Source organism: Pezoporus wallicus, unplaced genomic scaffold (assembly GCF_028554395.1).
Source record: "Pezoporus wallicus isolate ANWC-B61680 ecotype Strahan unplaced genomic scaffold, APGP_CSIRO_Pwel_v1 contig_5785, whole genome shotgun sequence".
Classification (NCBI taxonomy): Eukaryota; Metazoa; Chordata; class Aves; order Psittaciformes; family Psittacidae; genus Pezoporus; species Pezoporus wallicus.
Window position 1 is genome coordinate 908,576 of NW_026641150.1, and position 20,410 is coordinate 928,985.

At 39.1% G+C, this 20,410-nt stretch overlaps 1 protein-coding gene across 11 annotated transcripts in view; it reads left to right on the plus strand.

Annotated features, from left to right (window-relative positions):
- ATP11A (ATPase phospholipid transporting 11A) overlaps positions 1 to 20,410 on the plus strand; it is a 111,532-nt gene that overhangs the window by 983 nt on the left and 90,139 nt on the right. The gene's annotated exons all lie outside the window — the stretch shown is intronic.

The window sequence follows — 20,410 nt, forward strand, 5'->3', positions numbered from 1 at the left end:
TACCGTCTGAAGGAGCGAATCAGTAGTGCATTGGAGTGAATCCAGGTGTAGGTTGAGGTGCGCCAATGAGTGTGAATCTGGTTTTATTGAGCCCCTAACAAATGTTCAGGATAATGGTTTTAGTAGATTGATGGAATGCCAGTAAGCGCGGGCTTACACAATAGGAGTGTCATGGACTACCCATACAAGGGAACTACATCCAAAAGCAGAAAATTGCGGGAGACGTTTAAACCAAAGCCAACAAAACAGAGGGAGAGATGATTGGGATTTACTATAGCTTTTCCTCTCACACAGGAAGTACTGTAAGTGAGGAAACTTCTGTGCTCTGACCAAACAAAAGTAAATACACTTTTATGCTTGTCAAGGACTGTATCAGTGTGATACAGGCTAAAGCTTTTCTTCAAGTATGAATGAAGAAAAATAGCAGAGGTGAAAAACTAAAACTGTGCATTTTTTCCAACCGCGTTTACATTATGTGGGATGTGGAGAAAATGGGGAAGATGTTTACTGAAAGCAGCTATGGATCTTTATAAAGTGGCCCTGAGGGAAGGAGGGGAATACTTGAAATACAATGACGTATTAGAAGCCTTAGTGTCTGGGGATATGCAAAGCCTAGGTGAGTTGTGCTGAGGTCTCTTTGGAAACAGGCAGGATCAGTTTGGGTGTTGTGTTTGTTCAGCGCTGATCTGTGAGATTCAATTTAAGACTTTTTCTTTTGTGTGTGTGTGCACATCTGGAGGCTGTACAAGTAGCTCATTCATTGTACACAGAGCATACTGTGGTCTCTGAATCTCTTCTGCATAGCACTGTTGTAGAACTCTTATGCGGTTTATGCATCAAATATGAAAGAACAGGGTTGAGATTAGCTACAGTAGTTCTTTTAAAAGACGATGTACATGAGAAGACAGTATGTTGAAAATAAAGTACTTGAACTTTTAACTTGTGGACTATCACCACCCTCCTGCACTGCTGATGAGAGTAATTCAGCAGTCTAAAAGCTAAATGAAACATTATCATATCCCATGCGAGGAAGTATTCCTGTTTCCAACATCAGACTACTTTATGCATGCTTAGCTGTTCTTTGTGTATTTTCACCTGTTGCTTCTTTTGCACTCCTGTCAGTTTAATTTTGAATCCTCTCTTCCAAGGAAAGATCATTTTGTAAAAGCTACAGTTAAGTAAGTGTGTTTGCTCATCATTTCAGTAAGGCCATTGATACCTGTGTATTTTGTGTTTTCTTTTTGTGTGTGTGTTGGTGGTTGTTTGTTTGTGTTTGTTTTAAATCTCCATGGTTCTACTGTTTTTTTGTGCAGCTACAGCAGTGAAAATTAAAATGAATAGTTTGAATGCTGGGCCTGAAACTGGTTGTTTTACATGAGTAGTAGGTGCATATGTGAGCCATGTCACTCTGCAGTTGTTCACCCAAGCTTTATGCATACCAACCAGGCCTCACAGGTGTAGATGCGCTTGCCTCTTTCCAAGCCCCTTTTCAAAAGGGGAGACAAAGCAGAGCTACTTCTGCAGGAGAGTCAGAGAGAATAGGTACATCTTGTGCTTATTTCAAAGTAAGCTCAAGCTTGGGTTTAATTAAGATCTGCATAGAAACTATTAATTGGTAGAGGTCCTAGAATTACAAATTTTTTGTGCTGCATGTTCTGGACTTGTTTCAGCTGCAGGTCCTTACCAGAGCAGGTTGGTCTTGATTACCCTGAGAGCCCTGGCTGATGCAGGGTGAAGATGTTGATGTGACTGGTAGCTTTGTGGTATGATCTTGGGATAGCAAACAGTTGTTAAGTGATGTACTAATGGAGACTTCAAATAGGATGATTTCTAGGAGTTGTTCATCATTTCTTTTCTCTCCCCATACTATATGTTGTAAGATGGAAAGGCATAGGTTATGCACCAGGGTTCTTGTCCTGACTGTGAAGGTTCCCCCATTCCCTTTTCTCATACTGTTTTTGCAGTCACTGTCTTGAAGCAATGCAAAATAGTGTGTATCTCCAATGCCCTGTGGAAGCATAATGATTAGTGGGTGCTGTCAGTTCAAGTTGAAGCCAGTTTCCTGGTTAGCATTTTCACGTTTGTCTTGCTGTTTTAACTGCAGTGAGTGTTGCCTTTGTATTTTTTAGGCATTCAGTGGCATGGGTTGAATAAGATACATGGTCAGCATGCCAGTTGTACTGTAGTTCATATCTCTTCACCAAGAGATGCTGTAGCCTCTTAAAAGGACAGAGGCAGTGATGTCTTTCTGTTACTAAATTTCAAAATTGACATTTTGTTTCTCTGCCTCTTTATATCCATCCTGCAATATATTTTTTTTTCTTCAGCTGTTATTTCTTCCTAACATTAATGCAGCCATACAGTATTTATAGGACTGTTGGTGAATTACTTTCTGTGTGAGTTGTTTCGCTGCTGTGCCGCTGACATAAAGTTCAGTGTAGTTTTCAAAGTATCCTGATCTTCAAGCTGGAATACAGCAACGTAACTTTTCTTGTATCTGCGATTATTCTGTATACTTTGCTGTGTCAAACTCTGACCTATAGCAGAGGTATCTGTAAGTAACAAAATAGAAACAACTTTATGTAGAGCATTTCTGCTGTGTGGAACCACAGAACTTGAATAAGCTGTCTAAAATAAGATAAATTGACAACTGTTTTTTTTTCCTGGTTTAATTTGCACTTTCCAAATAGTGGAAATAACGTCTATGTCTGGGTAGTATGAAAATTGCCTGGGGGGGGTATGCTGTTTGTCCTATACTCTATAAGTATAACCTCTATTTCTGGATGTTGCTTTTGCATTAAGACACCATGCTTCTCTGTTTTCTCCTTGGATTGTTTGTGCATTCCCCAGAGGATGTGTGCTACCCCAGGAGGGCAGACTCACAGCCTGAGAATATGGAGTGTGTACTGTCCTGTAAGTGTCATGCAGAGCCTGCTGTATGCTCAGTAATGACAGGAACTTTTTAGCTTAATATTAAGCAGTATGCTATTTAGGGGAAAAAACAAGCGTACGGTGATAGTTAAAACATGATTAGCTTCTGTTTTGTAGTTAGATTATTTGGGACACTGTGGATGTCATTAAGCAGCGTGTTTTGCCCATTTAAGTGCAGTTGCATTAGTTTTCTCTGGTAACTTGCTTCTTGCTGATCTTGGGACTTCTGAAGTTCTTCCTCTATAATCAAGAGATAGCTAATAATCTTAAAACAAGTCTCAATGGCATTTTGTCTTTCACTAAATGAACAGTTACTTTCCTCAGTAAAACATGTGCATGTCTTTTCTATATTCACAATAGCTGTTAGTGGATGAATGTGGATCTGGATATTCCTGAATATTGCAGATTTGAATATACCTGGGCAATCTGGAAAAATGTCCCCCTTTGGCATATGTTTGTTTGGACACATAATGGTTGCTAAACAGCTTGCAGCCCATGGTGACAGTCTGTTCTGTGTTTTATAAGACAGCTGGCCCTCATCAGTAAATGCTCCTGCCCAGGTTGATGGCTTTGGGTTGTAGAATAAATACTACTGGGTCAGAGGTCTGTATCAGTGAACAGTTTTGCCTGTATAACATGGTATATTTAGAGATCCTGCCACTGTATCGCTTCTCTTTCAGGTTCTCCTGTTACTTTAGGATTATAAATCTGGATGTTGAGTATTTGTTGCCTGTGTAAATATCTCTGAATGTGTGTAGTAGCAGATAAGATTTACTTCCAGAAGAAAGTGATTTATTACAGATCTGGCCTCTAGGAAGCTGCTGGCCTATAGTTCTGTAGATGTTTCTTAAAAAAAGACAACCCCAAAACTCAAAAAACCCTTAAAAAATTCTCTTTATCTCTTTTGGGGAGGTTGGAATAAATAAGTTTGCAAACGGATGCTTAATTTTCCACTTCTACAGAAGTGGGTTTACTTTAATCACGGTTTGAGAAGGTGATTGAGTAACCTAAACAGGAAGTTATGTTAGGGGTTTTTAGCAAGCCTGTGGCTTTTGGTGATTGATTTAGACAATTTTGTTTGGTTTATTGACAATATAATTCTAAAACTGTTTTCTAATTAGATTTCCTAAGTGTTTTACATGTGTATGTAGTCCTAGTAGACAAAATGAATATTGAGCTTCAGGGTTTTTTCCATTTAACTAGCTTTGGTACAGCGAAGGTTGATAACTGCTTTGACCTGAAAGTTGGTGAGATTGTAAACCTCAGTGCTCTGTAACTTTTTGTGTCTAAAAGGACAGTCTATTTATCAAGTGTTTCAGATGACCTACTGTTTTCAATCTGAGTTCAGTTACTATATATGGGGGTACCCTTGCATTCCAATTCTTTTGCTCATAGTTATTCAGCTTTCTCTTTATGCTTGCAGGCTGGTATCAAACTGGTGCTGCATAGATGTTTCTTAGTTAGGGTGCCTGTTAACATAAACACGGTTTTCTTTGCAGCTGTTGCCTACAGTAAGTCAAAGAGGTTGCTTGTTTGTTTTCTTTTAATTCCAGGGATATAATTTGATGAGTTTTTTTAAATTTCCTATAAATGTGTTCATATATGGACTCCTGGTCTGCAGACTCTACTGAACATACAAAAGATGTGCTCAGTAGGAGCTACCTGTGTATTCACAGGTCAGCCACTGGTAACCTGCATTTCATGTTTGTGTCTATCCCTGGCATGTAACGCATTTTTGTTATCTCTTGTGCAAGTCAATGTGTCACAATGTTTTGTTGAAACCTGAGATGCTTCCCGTCTCACATCTCTGCTTCAGTGTGGGTACCAGTTCTTGGTGTGGAAGCTGTGACAGTGTGTCTAACAGCATGAGTAAGTTCTGAATTCCTGTTTTCCCAAGCACCATTGCCTAGTTATTCTCCCAGTTGCGTTTTTTCGGTGGGGGAAGGGAAGAGGCTGTATGAAGTGTTGCCTGCGTACTTAGCTTTACTTACCTGAGAAGTTAAGTCTGCTGAACATGGACTGTGGCTGACAGGATTTGGGACTTCAGCAAATTTGCCTTTCATTTACTGGTAGTTACTTTTGTCTTCTGGTTTTGTAACAAACTGTTAGATGCTTCAGTATAATCTGAGGCTCAAAAAACCCCTCAACACTCGATTCCCCTATCAGCTATTGCTCAGGGGCAGTAAATGTAGGCTTTTTTTTTTTTTTATCTTGTCCTTCCCCATACCAATTAATTGGCTAATTTACACAAGAAAATCATGACTTTCCTTTTCTTTTGAGAATAAACAAATGAAAATAGGATATTGCATATGCAAAACAGCTCACTTACAGGAACCCAGAGTACATATTACAAGCTGGTTGCTATTGACTACAAAATATTGCTCATCTGCACTCATCAGATGATCTCTGATAGTAGAAAACACTGCTTTTGGAGCATCTACATTGTAGAAGTATTTCAGTGACTTAAAATAGATCAAGAACTTTTAACCTTTCCATTTTTAGTATCAAAAATACTTGTATCTTCTGAGATGAGAACTGGATAGTTGCTTTTGTCTGATTGATAGCATATTTTTTCATTAAAAAAAATATAAATATAGTTCTGCTTTTATGCCTTTTCTAAAGCACCACAGAGCATCGATACCAAAAGCAGGGAGTCTTTTTGAAGCCATTTCTTGGAATGGAAGAGGTTGAGGTGAGCACATTTATAGCTTAACATCTCTGATCGCTTTGCTGCTGTGTCATATGAGAGTAATTGAAACAAGCAGAAAGGTGGAATGAGGTTTTCTTATAAGTTTGCTTTTTAAACCCAAAACACTTAGAAAGCAGTAACTGGGCTGACTAAACGTTCCACAGATATCGTAGCTGGCTACTGTTTGTGCTATCAAGATGGCGATAATGCTGGGTGGCATCAAAATATGTATGGCCAGCAGGTCAAGAGAGGTGATTCTTCCCCTTTGCTCTTGTGAGACCCTGTCTGCAGTACTGTGTCCAGCTTTGGGGACCCCAGCACAAGAGGGACATGGACCTGTTGCAGGGAGTCCAGAGTAGGCCATGAAATTGCTGTGAGGGCTGGAGCACCTCTTCTACAGAGACAGTCTGGAAGATCTGGGCTTGTTCAGCTGCAGAAGAGAATGCTCTGGGGAGACCTTAGAGCAGCTTGCAGTGCCTAAAGGGGCCTACAAGAAATATGGGGAGGGAGCAAAAGTGATAGGACAAGGGGGAATGGCTTTAATGTGAAAGAGAAGAGATTTAGAATAGATACAAGGAGTAGGCTCGCTATGGTGAGGGTGGTGAGGCACTGGCACAGGTTGCACAGAGAAATTCTGTCAGCCCCATCCCTGACAGTGTTCAGGGCTGGGCTGGGCGGGGTCTTTGAGCAATTTGGTCTGGTCGAAGGTATCCCTTGGCAGGAGGTTGGAACCAGGTAATCTCTCAGGTCCCTTCCAACCCAAGCCTAGAACAAAATTCTAGGATTCTATGAAAATAAACTTATGTAATTTCCCTAGGTTTAAGTGTGACTAGAAAACGGTTGTCTTTTGAGGAGCTGCAACCTGACAGTGAGACACCCCCTCCATGTCATATGCAGGTGTGGCAGGAAAGGAAACAAAGAGGAAACTGTGCCACAGAAAAGCACCTGTTATGCAACTGGACTCAACTTTACTGTTTGGGGGGTGTTTGGGTATTTTTGTTTTTAACAAAATAGCCTGCCCCTCCTCATGTAAGTCTTTTAGTTAGGTTATATATTTCCAGGGTGATGCTTCTTATTCTTCTGTTTTACCATTATACAGGATAATGTATTTCTATTTATTATCTATTTATGCAATCTATATAAATATATTTCTATTTATATAATTATCAAGGGATATTTCAGTTGAAGCTCATCCTGAGCTATGAAGCAGAATGACACTGGAATGCTATTATCTTCTCTGCTATAATTGCCATGGCAACAAGTGCAGGTAGACAAGGCTAATGAAGGATGATTCTTTGATATCCTGTAGGCACCAGTTGGGTGGGGTTTTTTGTGTGGGTTGTCTGTCGTGTCCGTCCTGTCCCCCGTGTCTGTCCGTCCTGTGTTGCGTCCCCCCCCCAGTGACTGAGAAGCCTGTGACACAAACACGCTCCAAGTCATTGTGAAAAGGATTTTTTTTTTTTTATTATTTAACTTTGCTTTTAATTTTGTGAGTGTTTGTGATGCTGCATTGAAAATGCACTCTTTCTAGGAAGAAACTGGCAGCCTAGCCTTGTTTGTTCTGGGAGACTGGTGATATGAGTCAGTGGCTGGGGAGTTTGTTTGCAGCATCACAGAGGAATATAGGCTGATAATGCACCTAAATCTTTGTGAATCTGGATTTAATTTCTCTGTGTATTCGTCTTTCCTTAGGACAGGGATGAGAGTATTACCTAACTCTTACATAGAGAGAAGTAGTATGGGTAGATTAATGCTTTCAGGTAGTAAAATTACTGTCACAAGAAGGAAACTAGGTGTGGACATAAGCCTATAACAACTGTCTTAGGGTTGTTTTTTATTTTTACTTAAGTGTCCTACACTGCTTCTCCTGCTACCCCCAGTTACCCCTTTATTCCTGCATCTGCATATATGCATGCATCCGTGTGTGGATGTGTGCACATGTACTTACTTAAATTGGCATTTGGCAATGTCAAGAATTATGTGAAGAATTACTGGGGATTCAGATGTATACTAGTATTAAAAAAACCACCAACCACAAGGAGCAAGCAAAACCAACAAATAAACAGGCTTTATACCCAGCTCTTCTGTCTGGTTACTGAGGCATGCTATGAAATTGTATTCTGGGATGCTTGTTCTTGTTTGTGTTATGCTAGTTATTACAAGCATGAAAGCTTAACAGTTTGGAGATTTTGTTGAGACACTTTTCCATTTATTCTGCTGTTGCCTGTAGACTAATTTCCCTTTTTGAAATAGGAGACGGGTTAACTTGTTTCCTTCATTAATTGTTAAATTCATCTAGATATGGGGCAAGGTGTGGAGGGGGAACAGCATTTTTTTTTTTTCTGGTGGCACTGAGTAAGCGGTTTGCTTCAGTTAAAAGAGGATTTCATCTAACCTATTTTACGTAGAGGATTAAGGACAATTAGGCTCTTCCTCTACTTTGCCACTAAAAGAATGTTGTGAAATCCTCTGAAAAGCACATCTGATGTGCCAGTGAGGTTCTTTACTGTTCATGTTAATAATCAAAATAGTCACATGCAGAAAAAAACTTTATGCGTGAAGTACTAGTCTTGAGAGAATTGTGTGGATGAAATGGGGAGAGGGAAGGAATCGAATCGTTTACCCAGCGTTGTCTCTAATGCTTCTAATTTACATTGTGAAGTAGATGTGTAGATGAACTGAATTGCATTGGCAACTTGTAGTTCATGCCTGGCATTTTATATAGCCCTTCACATCTTTTCAGAGTACTATTAATGAGTTGTTTGCACAAATGATTATAATGGAGTGCAAACACCAGTATCCACTGTCTGTGCTTGTACAACTATTATATACCACTCAGAATGAATATGTGGCCTCTCTTAGGGTGAACCTGAATCGTTAGTGGCATTTGATAGCTAACATTAAACTGCTATAAACCTGAAGAAGGGTGATCCAGAAAAAGCTGAACTCTGTTTATTTCATCGTATTGATGAGGTGACTTTGTGTTGAATAGACTATAATTTCTCGGACTGACATAAACAGTGTTTCCTGAATGACTGGAATGTTTGGCTCTGGGGTCCCAAAGCTGACTTAAAGAACTGTGGTCTTCTGTTAAAATACATCTAATGTCTTTGCCCGTGACTTGGCTTGATGTTTTGCTTTTGTGTGACTTCTGTTTTCAGATGTTTTAATCTTGGTGGTACTTAGGCTGTCATTATGACTTCAGCTGTGTATGCAGGTCTGATGTAACAGAAATGGCATACCAATCACTGGGTGCATTTTGGGTGGAGTATAACAAATGTGGAGGAAATAGTGTTGGGAAAATTTGCTGTCCTGTTTATTCTGTGAGATTATTTCCTTTTCCTCCCTACCCTCCCCCCCCATACCTGCACCCCCTGAAAGCTCTTAAAAACCAGGTTGCCATTAATTTTACAATAAAATGTCCCTATGTAGAAATAGACTCTTTCATTATGTGAAATATGATCTGTATGAGAGAAGATACTGCAAAAGTAGGTTCAAAACAGTTTGTTGATCAAGTCATAACTATATGCTGATGTTAGCAGAAATATAATGCAAATAAGTTCAGGCAGGACATTTGATCAAAAAGACTCCTTATACTATAAGCAGATTTTGATTAATGTCAGTGCTTTTCTTTAATGCTCAGCAATTTTTCTGTAAGTATGGAATGTACTGAAATGCTGTTGTTCATTGGTGTTTTCTGTGTTTTTATAGAATAGTTGCAACTCTTCTAGTAAATTATATGCAGTTTCCTTTTCTTTGATTCATCAGTGGAATTACATTCACAATAAGTGTGATCTTAAGAGTTATTTTAAATTGCATTCTAGCCTCCTGATCACCAGTACGAAGTTTAGACAGCTTAACTGACAAAAGCCTTCCGTTCATCCTGGCTTTAAAAAAAAAATAAAAACTGCTCAAGGACCATCAAGTATTACAAACATTAAGTTAGTTTAAAATCCAGTAGACAGATTTTTAAAATGCCTTGCACATCTGATTTTTAAGCATACTTAGTAATTTTATCCTTTTGTACCAGATTTTTCAATTCATAACTACCTTAAACAAAAGCAGTTCTAGGGGTTCTAAACAAATACACTTTTGATGTTGACTTTAAGCTCTTTGCAGGAATGTATATCCTCTGTCCAACAAATATATAGCCACTTAAATACATAGCTAGTCTTTAATGTAATAGTGGGTAGGATAGGGGCAGGTGGGTGAACGCTGAGATGAAATTTTGTTCAGTGATAATTACTGTGCACAACTACAAAATTCTTTCATCTTCTAAGATTAAAAAAAAACAACAAAACCAAACCAGAACTAACCTGCGCGGGGTTCTGTGAATGCTGTAGTATTGTTAAGCTCTTAAACAGTGTTAACGGAGTGCTTACTATTTACAGTTCTCAGATGACCAAATGGCCTAATTTGTAGGCAGTACTGGTGTATTGGCACTGGGAGGGGAGAAATTAAGGGGAAATGCAAAAAAACCTCTGTCCTCAGGCCTGAACTGCGTGGTCACTTTAAGATGATTCGTGAATGTGTTGGCTTTTTAATGTTGTAAGCTTATCTAACATAAGGAGATTAGGCTTCCCTACCTAATGGCAGTAATGGCATAAGAAACAATAGGAAAGCGTCATGTGCTTTTGGGAAGCAGTGTACAGCGAACACAGGAAGGTTGATAAAAGGATGATCTGGATTGTGGTTCTACATTTCCTGTCTCTTTTAGCCCAGAAGGTCTCAAATTTTAAGGAGTTTTTTTTTTTTCTTGAAGGTTCTTAAGTCCCCACTTCCTTTCTGAGAAGGAAAAGGTTACTGTGTGCATTTTTACTTTGTTAATGGCCTCTGCTGTAACTTGTTCAAGGAGCTCTTAGGTCAGCACATATATATGTGTGTGTGTGTGTGTGTGTGTATATATATATATATATATACACAAAGTAAGTTTAAGAAAACAAAAATATGATTTGAGACTAGATTTCTGCTGGGCATGTGGAATTAAAATATCAGTATTCCTTTGGTATTTGCTTGCGTATAACAAATATAAGGTATTCTAAACTGAAAATAATAATGCATTTACACATGCATTTGCTTTTTTGCATGGTAAAAATGATAACAGAGGCCAAAGTTTGGTTGAGTCATGGTTGTAGTTGAGTCATGGAGATAACTGAACAAACTTTCAAACTTTGAAGGCTCCTAAGACTGTAGCTTTGTCTTTTCTTCTTTCTTTCTCCCTCTGCCTCCAGTCAGACCACTTAATGCTGTTGATAATGACTTTTTTGCTGCAGAATAGCAGCTGCTTGGTTATGTGGCTTTTAGCTGATCTTTCAAGAGTATTATGATCAGGAGAAAAAGTGCCACTGCACTTTTTGCTGTGAAATACATAGCTGTATCTTGGAGGTGTACCGGGGAAAAGCAGAAGCATGATCTGTGCAGTGCCCAGACAAAAGCATAGGGAGCTTCCTGCCTGGTGCTGGCTGGTTAGATCAGCGCAGGAGTGGAAAAGCATGTTTGTCATGGTGCTGGTGGCTGCAGGCAGCCACATCTTGGGACTTCTTCCTTAAACTGATTAAAGGCTTGATCTGAACTCCTCTTGAGTTTCTTGTAGTATGTAGAAAAGACCAAAGTAGTAGTGTTAAGCAGGCTGATGCAGTAGCATATAGCTCTTGTAATCTTGTAAGAGCTTGCCAGAAGAAACTCTGGCAGCAGAGACAAGGCTGCTCTTTCTTTTCCCTTCTGGATGGTCTTTTGGCTTGTTGATACGGACATCTGTTTTACTTTGAGTGACAAACCATTGGGCAACGAGTGTGTGTGGATGCATTCCTAAAAAGGTAACTCTTGTTCTGGGTTTAAAGCTGAAATATGGGTGCAGTCATAGCAACTTTCACTGTGAGGGAGAGTGCTGCCAAATGTCAGGGTTCTAGGTAGTGCTTCTAACAGGGATGCAGGTGACATTTCAGAGTGACTGATGAGTCAGGGCTGATTTGACAAGTTGCTGAAATCCATGGAACACTGGCTTGTTTTCTGGGTAGCATCTGACATCAGAAAAGGAGTAACTGGGAAAGGGGTGGGAGTTCATATAAATGTTAAGAAGCTTTGTGAGTTATAGAATGGGAGAGGGATTTGGGGGGCCTACAAACTGGAGAGAATGTTACTTAAAAACAAACAAACCAGCCACAGAACTCCAGTGTTTCTTCCCTAAACTAGCCTTGTCATGTGCACTTCAGCAGCACTTATGTCATGTGGCTCAACCTTCCTGAAGTCCTAAGTGCAGTCAAAGCAGAATGACTTGGGGGAGAAAATCGGCCATTATACATGTAGCATTTCCTCCCATGTGTATATTAGAACATCTTTTATTGAAATAAAGATGCTAGCCAGAACAGGAATCCTTTAAGATTGTGAAAGCCTATACTACTTTTAACCCTTTCACAGACAGCTGTGGGAGACTGGTAAAGGAAGGTTTCTTTGGTTTACTGTGAAGGTCAGTGTCAAATGAATAAAAATCAAGGGTTTCTGTGCATGAAGACAAGGTGTACATGATCTATTTCAGTAAGGATTATTTGGAATGAATTAATTCTGACAAGAATTGTTTAAACTTGGTATTTCTAAAATGGGCAACAAAAACATTTGTTTAATGTCAGACTAGTCAAAAAATGCTTCATGCTTTTTAACTCTTTCCATAAAAAGTGACGAGATGATCTGGAGAGAGTTCTTCTAACCTGCAGTATTCCGATTCTAAAATAACTTGAAATTGCTGAATGTTAATTTAAAGGAGAAAATACTCTCTTGGTTTTTTTTGCAGCCATCTTGATTTTCAGCTTTGAACAAATGGTTATAAGACATTCTAATTTAAAACAAGTTCTGTGGATAAAGCTGCGTAACTTCTTAAAGTGATGACCTGCAGACTCCACAGGTTGTTATTCTGAGCAGTAATTATACCACTTGGTGGGTTCGTTAGTCCATACTTTAAGATTGCCATAATAGAGGTTCACAACAACTTCCCTGTGTGCATCTGCTGAGTAAAAACTATTGTTGGCATACCTGAGGCTTTAATAGCTGTAGATCTGACCAGGTTAAAGTATTTCTCCTGGTTCCTGTTCCAGTTATAGGTTGAATGCAGTAATTTTTCTTTATCCAGTTACTGTTATTGCTTCCTACTGGCTTTAATAGTACATGTGGCTGTTCTGTATGTGTTTTCCATGAAAAATGGATTTATCTCAAACTACTAAGTGATTTGTTAAACTGTTTCATATTCCTTATTTCAGATATTCATAATATCTGCGGAAGCCTTAACCTTTATGAGAGGATGGTAGTAAGTAGCTAGGTGGGGATGGAGCTGTGGATGTGGAGCTCTTCTGGAGCCTGAAGAGGCTACACACCTATAGCTTAATTTGGAAGCTACTGATGCATGAGTGTGACCTGAGAGGCTGGAAAGAAAAGCTACTAAGCTTTAAATAGTAACAAATAGTGTGAAAACACTTGTGCCCTTGAGACTTAAGCTGTCTGGTCTCAGCTTTCATGACAAGATAGTTGTCTCACCACGGGCTACTGCCTGCGGGGGCATGTGCTCTGAAAAGTAATTCTGGAGATGCATTTAGGTGTTGAAACTACATGTGTGTTTGGTTTGGAGAGTGTGGGAATGGTAGACAGAAGGTAGAAAATACCATCAACTCTAGATGTCTGTATAAACATACTTACTTATGCCATTAAAAAAAATAATACTTTGATAATGAGAATTTGCTGTAAGCTGTTCTTGAAAGACTTTTTACTGGGTTAAGAGTTGATGAATTCTGGAAGGGTTCTCAGGCCTTGAGTCAAAGGTGTGTTTGGAAGTAAACCCCCCTAGATATCCGTGTACCTGACTTATGATTTCTTTAAATAATTTTAGCATGTTAACACAGTGGGTTTCTGTCTCTGTTTTAAAATACTAAAGAGAGAAGGAAGGTGAAAGAATATTCCATAGAAGAGAGGGATCCTTGCCTGAAAGAGAAGCTTGAGCACTTGATATCACGTGCTTGAAGTCATCTGTGGTAATGTGTCCTGTGGTTTCTGAGCTTGTGGCTGAGGGAGAACAAACTGTAAATACTTATCTGTTCTCCAGTTACGTGGTCAATTGAAGCTTGCTGGAACTTTTATTTAGAACTTGACCACTAAGTTGGCAAATCAGGCCAGCTTTCCTGCTTCTGATTGGAGTTTGCCCTTTCAAAAAAAAAGGGGCAAAGTGAATCGATCGGCTTAAGTGGTTTAAATTATGGGATGCACTCTTAAAATGCACAGTTTGAAAGAGGGTTTTGAAGATTTGAAAGACTACTGAAGGAGGAAGATCTTTCTTCATGTCTTTGAAGAAGACTTCTGAAGGACTCCTTCCGTAGCGGCATCAGGCTTTCATCCATTTACATGAGCTGTTGCTCTTTGCTAAAAATGTTTGTTTTCATTCGCAAATGTATTAAAACATCTGTTCTCACCTTGCAGTTTATGGGTGAGCGGATTGTTTGCCCCAGCCTTTAAAACAATGGATACATTCCTGAAAAGTCTTTAATTCTGAGCCTGGGCTCCATCTGTAATCAGTGCCAGAAAGTATACAACCCTTGCTCTGGATGGTATCTAACCATCTGGATGGCTTTCTAAAGCACTGCTTGTCCAGCTTTGCTTCCTCTGCAGGTGGTTCAGGATGCTCTGTTCTTCTGTGTATTGTCTCAGAATAATATACTGGGTTTTAAGCCCAGATGCAAATTGTTCCAGCACCTCAGTTTCCCCTTAGTGTTGCCTCAGCTAATCTTACTATGGTTCCTATCTCTTCTGAAAAGCTGTCATTACAGGCCTTTTTCTGCTCAGGTCTCCCTGTTCCTTGTTCCACAGTTATCCTCCTTGAGCCTGTGTTCTTACACCAGTAGGGTTTCTCTGCAGTTCTTTGCCTTAGCTTGTCTATCTTCTTACATGCATGCCTTTTGAGAAGTTACAGAAATTACATCATGAACTCCACAAGAGTTTTCCTGGCCAGAGAAATTCCTTCCCTTCTACCTTCCCATAGTCTGATATGGGTCATCTGATCCCCAGCTGACCAGCTGTTGCTGTGTGATGGACCTTTGCAGAAGGGATAAATTGACTCACTTCCTTTGAAGATCCAACTTTGGTATCTGGAAAACTACAGCCAACAAAATGTGCTTTTATCTCCCTCAAACTGAGGGTTATCTCCCTCAACTGTATGATTGAAAGGATTATGCCATACGAGGTTACTAAATATGGTTTTGCATGACTCGTACTACAAACACAATGATGGCCATCTCTAGTAGTGATGAGAGTTCCTTCTCTTGGTGAACATCAGTGCCAAAACTTTTATTTTAGTGCTTTCTCAAGTGATTAGTACAGAAAACAATGCAGCTGTCTTGGCAGGCTGTGCTAGGCAGTAGTGCAGTTTCTAATTAGATATCTGTCTGCGTTTGAAAGCAGCAATTCTTCTTTTGCTGCCAGTCTGATTGAAAGCTGATAGTGAGCAGGGTAGCGATTAGCTTATGGTATCTCAGGGCTACTCCATTCTTCACAGTGGGGAAATGGCAGTGTGTTCACTCTCTGCTCTCGAAGAAACAGATTGCAGTATGGTCAGTGTTGCAGCCTGGTTGCTTCTTCTAGGAATGAGGTTAGAAAATAAGGCATCTTTTGAAATAGGTGCCTTGCTGTCTTGAGACTGAAGGCCTTGAAACTTTGGGCTGGCCTACCGGCTAGAAAGCAAGCTTCATACCTGGGAGAATCACCTGAAAACATTCCCAGCCAGCATTATTTTACTCTTGTCTAGGTGTGATGTGGAAGATTTTAATCTAAATAATGATCTGATGCCCAGGCTGGGAAGTTTTTGTGAGGGCAGTGGTTGCTACTGCTTCACTTCAAACAAAACTTAACTGGAAGCTTATCACACGCATGTGGTTTGCAGGAGGTTGTGATACCTAATATTACTGTCTTTTAATGGTTTTGTCAAGAGAGCCAAGTGGCTGTAGGAAGCATGTTCCTTCAGCATCTTACTGGAGACTTGCTGGGGAAAATCATTGTGTGTTCTGAGTCCAGCCAGAAATCACCAATTGCGGTGGTTATTGCTGCAGTGCAAGCTGTAGCTCTGTTGACTGGGATAGGCAGTTGTACTTTTAAATCTGAAGGTTTCAGTGTGATTGATAAATCTCATCGTTGTGCTCTGTGTGTTACTTTGAGGTATGGTTATGCGACAGCTACTATATGACTACTGCCAGGACGGCTTTTACAGAGTAAAAAACTATGTGAAACAATGGATTTAACATAAGGTTGGAACTTTCATTTACTGACAGGGGATGGGATACTGAAGATAGCATGTTACTTTAAGGCCCTTGCATTCTGTGTCATCTTATGGGTTGTCTTGTGAATGTTACACTTCTAGTTAAATTTGTTAGGTTTGCTGTTCTGAAGGTAGAAATGTTGCTGGCAGAGGGCACAGATACACTTCTTATTGCATACATAAACTTGGTAAATGTGATCTTTCTATGTTTGTAACATATACTGATGGAAAGCTATGTGGAGATAGAAGTTGATTGTCTTTTTGCTTCACTAAAGATGCTTTTACTTAATTTTTTTCAGGTAGTGGCAAATGTCGATTTCATGGAAAACCCTTGACACATTGACCTTGAAGTGAAGGGTTAAACTCTCTTGTGCAGCTGCTTTTTGTTCTGGAAAGAATCAGCAGTGAAAGTCAGGCTGTCAGCTTTATTTGCATTTCCCAGCTGTTGTCTGCTTGCCAGCATCTTTTAAATGTTTTAAATGTAGCTTTTGTGTTTTGCTAATGCATAACGTTTGTATGCAGTGTTTTCTTGTGATGTTGCCAGAACAGCCATATAGTAAATATTTAATAAGAGTGGTAAAGATTTCTTGTTCTCAATGGTCTAAAGTCCTGATGTAAAGGAAATGATATTGCCATTTTAAATTATTTATGAAGTACTGCACATAAAGACATTGGGTTTCTTTGGTTTATGATACATAGGAGTAATGGTCTCAGTTTAGTTAAGACATAAATGGTGGAGGTGGTTTTTAAGCATGATAAAAATCTAAGTAATCCCATTTCTATGGCATATAGGTTTTCATCCAAGATGGTAACTGTAGTGCAAGTTGGAGGTTGGAAATTCTCCTGTTGCTCCATACTTTAGCTGACTCAATTTTAGGAGAGCTTACCTAGTCGGGAAAGCAGGAATTGTTTGTTTGAAAGTCTTAACAATGGAACTGTCACACTTTCAAAGTTTATTTCTAAGGTGGTAGACGTGGCTAGCAGCTCTCATGGGAACATGAATTTTCCTTATCTTTTACTAGTCTTTAAAGATGACTGCTTATAGCTTCAGCTTCAGTGTAAGGGGAAAGCTTGTGAAGCAAGTGTGGCTGATGCTTTGAACATGTAACTGAATGTGTGAAAAGTACTTTTTCCTCTCAAATGCAAAAGTATTCATTGTTTGAGACGAGGGAAGAAGTGAACAGAAATAGTGAGGGGTAAAAGGTAAGGGAGATCAAAGCTGTTACAGAAAGAAAAAAACCAAAACCAACCCAAGCCAGTGTGGGTACCCCTCTGTCCTGAGACATGAAGCACAAGTCCTTGGATGCTTAATCAGTTGAGACACCCTGTACCTGGTCCCTCTCCCCTTCCTCACTATTAATTACTGTTCTGTTTTCATTGCTTGGAATAAAGAGTGATAAAACTGAGGAGAAATGTGAAGACTTCAGAAGAAGAACGTAGGAGCTTGCTGCTCACAGCAGGGGCCAGCCATTTGAGGAGGTAGTTCTCAGCAGACAGCTATCATTTGCATAGAGTTGGGTGTGGTGTCCCTCCAAGGACCACGCCTCTCTTTAGGGATAATAAATTTCTATTTCAAAACTTCAGTCTGTGCTACTGATGGGAGGCACATACTCAGATAGCCTTTACCCAGCTACTAAAAAAGAGAACGAGCAAGCTTGCTTGGCAAACAAATAAAGGCTGTGTCTGAGAGGAATAATCCTTTTTTAAGTGAAAAGCTCAAGCATTTTTTTCTTTCATGCCTCAACTCTGCAGTTTACTTTCAATGTTGGGATTTAATTTATGTACTAGTATTAATTTTGTCTCTTACTTATTCTCGTAACAATTATATAAGATGCTCTTTTATAAGTTTGAGTGTATCTGGAGTGGGAGTACATTATTATCTTGAAAAATACATGAATGTGTCAAAAAACTTTTAACATAAATGATCCAAATTCACCTTTTTGCACATGGATTAAGATAGATGCAAAGTACATCCATGAAAGTTAAGTTCCATAAAAATGAAATTCCTACTTTATATTGCATCTAAGTGAGTTTGCAGTACCGTCTTTATTTTCCTTTAAAATAATGCCATTCTCAAGCCATTACAGTGTGTGTGTGTGTATATCTGGCTGTTTTCCACTTCTGTAAAAGTGAGCTTTCAAAACAGTTGTTTAAGGCACAGACATTATATTGCTCTTCAAGTAATACCATGTCTAAAAATGTTGATAGTTACTGTCTTATGAGCCTGTTACATTTCTATTTTGGGTAAGACAGTTAAAGGCCTTGCCATCAAGATTTGTGATTTGTTTTGTGGGTTTGTTTTGTTTGTTTTTTTTATGCATTTTACACTATAGCCTGGTCTTAATAAATAGACATGAATATTATGAAATATGTTACAACAAAATTAAAAAGGCTGTAATGTTTTCTTTTTCTAAAAAAGTTGGTCATCAGGTTTGGCTTAAATCTACAATGGTTTGCTTCAGAATGTGGTAGTGGGGTGTATTTAAGTAGTGGACATTATTAGATGCAAGAAATGTGATGAAATCGAGCTCACCTCTTTCATGGTTCTAATCCTTCAACAGAAGCAGCACAAAAGCAACTTTGTCAGTGTGCAGTCTGCCAACTCCTCACGTCTCTTGGTGGACTGAAATAGAGCCTGCTAGTTAAATTTCTAAGTTGTTCATGCTGTATCCTTAATGAGATGCACAATAGCAGATGTGCGTATGCTAATATTGCCATACCTGGAAAAAGTTACAGAACTTAATTTTTTCTGTTCTGAAGCATCCCATGAAATAAACTTGACAATTTGTTTTATGCTGTCTCTTTGTGGGCAAATGAAGATATAACTGTATACTGTGGATGTATGTATATCTATACACACACATATATGTGTATAAAAAATTATTTTTGTGAAAACAAATTGCATGCTTTAGATACGAGGATATAGATGTTCAGAGGAGGAAATTAAATGTGACCAAAAGAGATGCATCAACATTCCATGTCGCAGTATTCCTCCTCTGAGTAGCCCTTCTCGTCTCCTATATTTGAATGCTGCACAAGTTCTTGTGCTTCTGAAATAATTCCTTCTGCCAAATAAAATAAAGTGTTTGGTTTTGTGTAGGTTTTTTTTAATACTGTCTTCCATGTCTACTGCAGAAAAAGCAAATGGCTTAACAAAACAAACAGCCAATTCCTGGTTTGTGTCTGGTTGAATTCACGCTTGGATTTTCTTGCCTCTGTGTCCGAACTTCTGAGAAACCTGTTTATTTCCTGGGTTTCATGCTGAAAAGCCTTTTATAAGCTCATGTTTGTAGTTCTCTCCTGTCCTTTTCTGAATGCATTTTGGGACCTCCTACCAGAAATTCTTTTAGCATGCTGTGCTATTAGTTTGTTCTTTTGTAGGAAGGCTTATTGTTTCCTTCAGGCTGGAGGAAAATCCTGTATCTTATGTGGGAGTCTTCCTGTCCAGGGCTGCCTTCAAAGACTATTTGGTAAGCAAAAAGCAGAACTGATCTGACTTCAGCTCGTAAGTGGCCTGCACTGTCTTTGCAAAGTTTTAATCTTGAGTATACCTGTGATTCTTAAAAGTACTAAAATTGGGTGGCTTGTAGGGAGTGAAATGTTGAAACTCATAAGATTGAGTCAAACATAAATTCCAGCCTTCTTACTCTGTATGCAGAGTAGCTTCAGAATATGCTCCTCATAGCAGAGCCACTCCTTATTTCTTTGGGTAGGGAGACTGATGTAAGAAAGGAAAACTGAATAAAGTACTATTCTTGCTATTTTTAACTCCTTGAAATAAGAGGAGGGGAAAATTATTAGCTTAGCTTTCTAATTAAGAAAGCATCCTAGAGAAAGGCTGATGAAACAAATTCTTCCAAAACAGTTGGTGATCAGCAAGCCATTCTTTCAATAGAAAGGCAAGCTAGACAGAAACAGGTTGTCCATTGAGCAAATGCTTTTCTTGTAGAGGTCTTAATACTCTTGAATATTTTTGTTGATTAGTTGTAGGTACATGCAGCCTTTAATGTTGTCCTTGAACTGTATCCATGCATTAGTGGCCTAATGTGGCTGTGGGTCATGCACTTTTCCAATTCTGATAAAATAAAAACAATTGTCATGGAAAAGTTACAGGCAAGTGAAGAGCTGCAGTTTGGTGTGGAAGAGAAGCAGGGAGAGAGTGAAACTTTTAAAAGTGATATAAAAACCTCACTTGTTTATTAGAGCATACCATGTTGTGGACTGGGACTTTAATTACATGCTTCAAGTAATTAAAATGTTTGAAGAATTAAACACTTGTCAGTGTTGATGAGTTTAGGTGTAAACTTAAATTAAACTCAAGAGAATTCCTAGCCCCAGTTCCAAAGGTTAGTTGTTAGGATACTTACTGAAAGATGCCGTTCCCTGCATGAAGGGAACTTTTTCTGTTATCTAGGAATCTGGAAGGTGCTGGGAGTCAAGAAGTATGAGAGACTAAGGGTATCCTTTTTTTTTCTGATTGTTTCTGCAGAAGTCCCTGAAGGCTT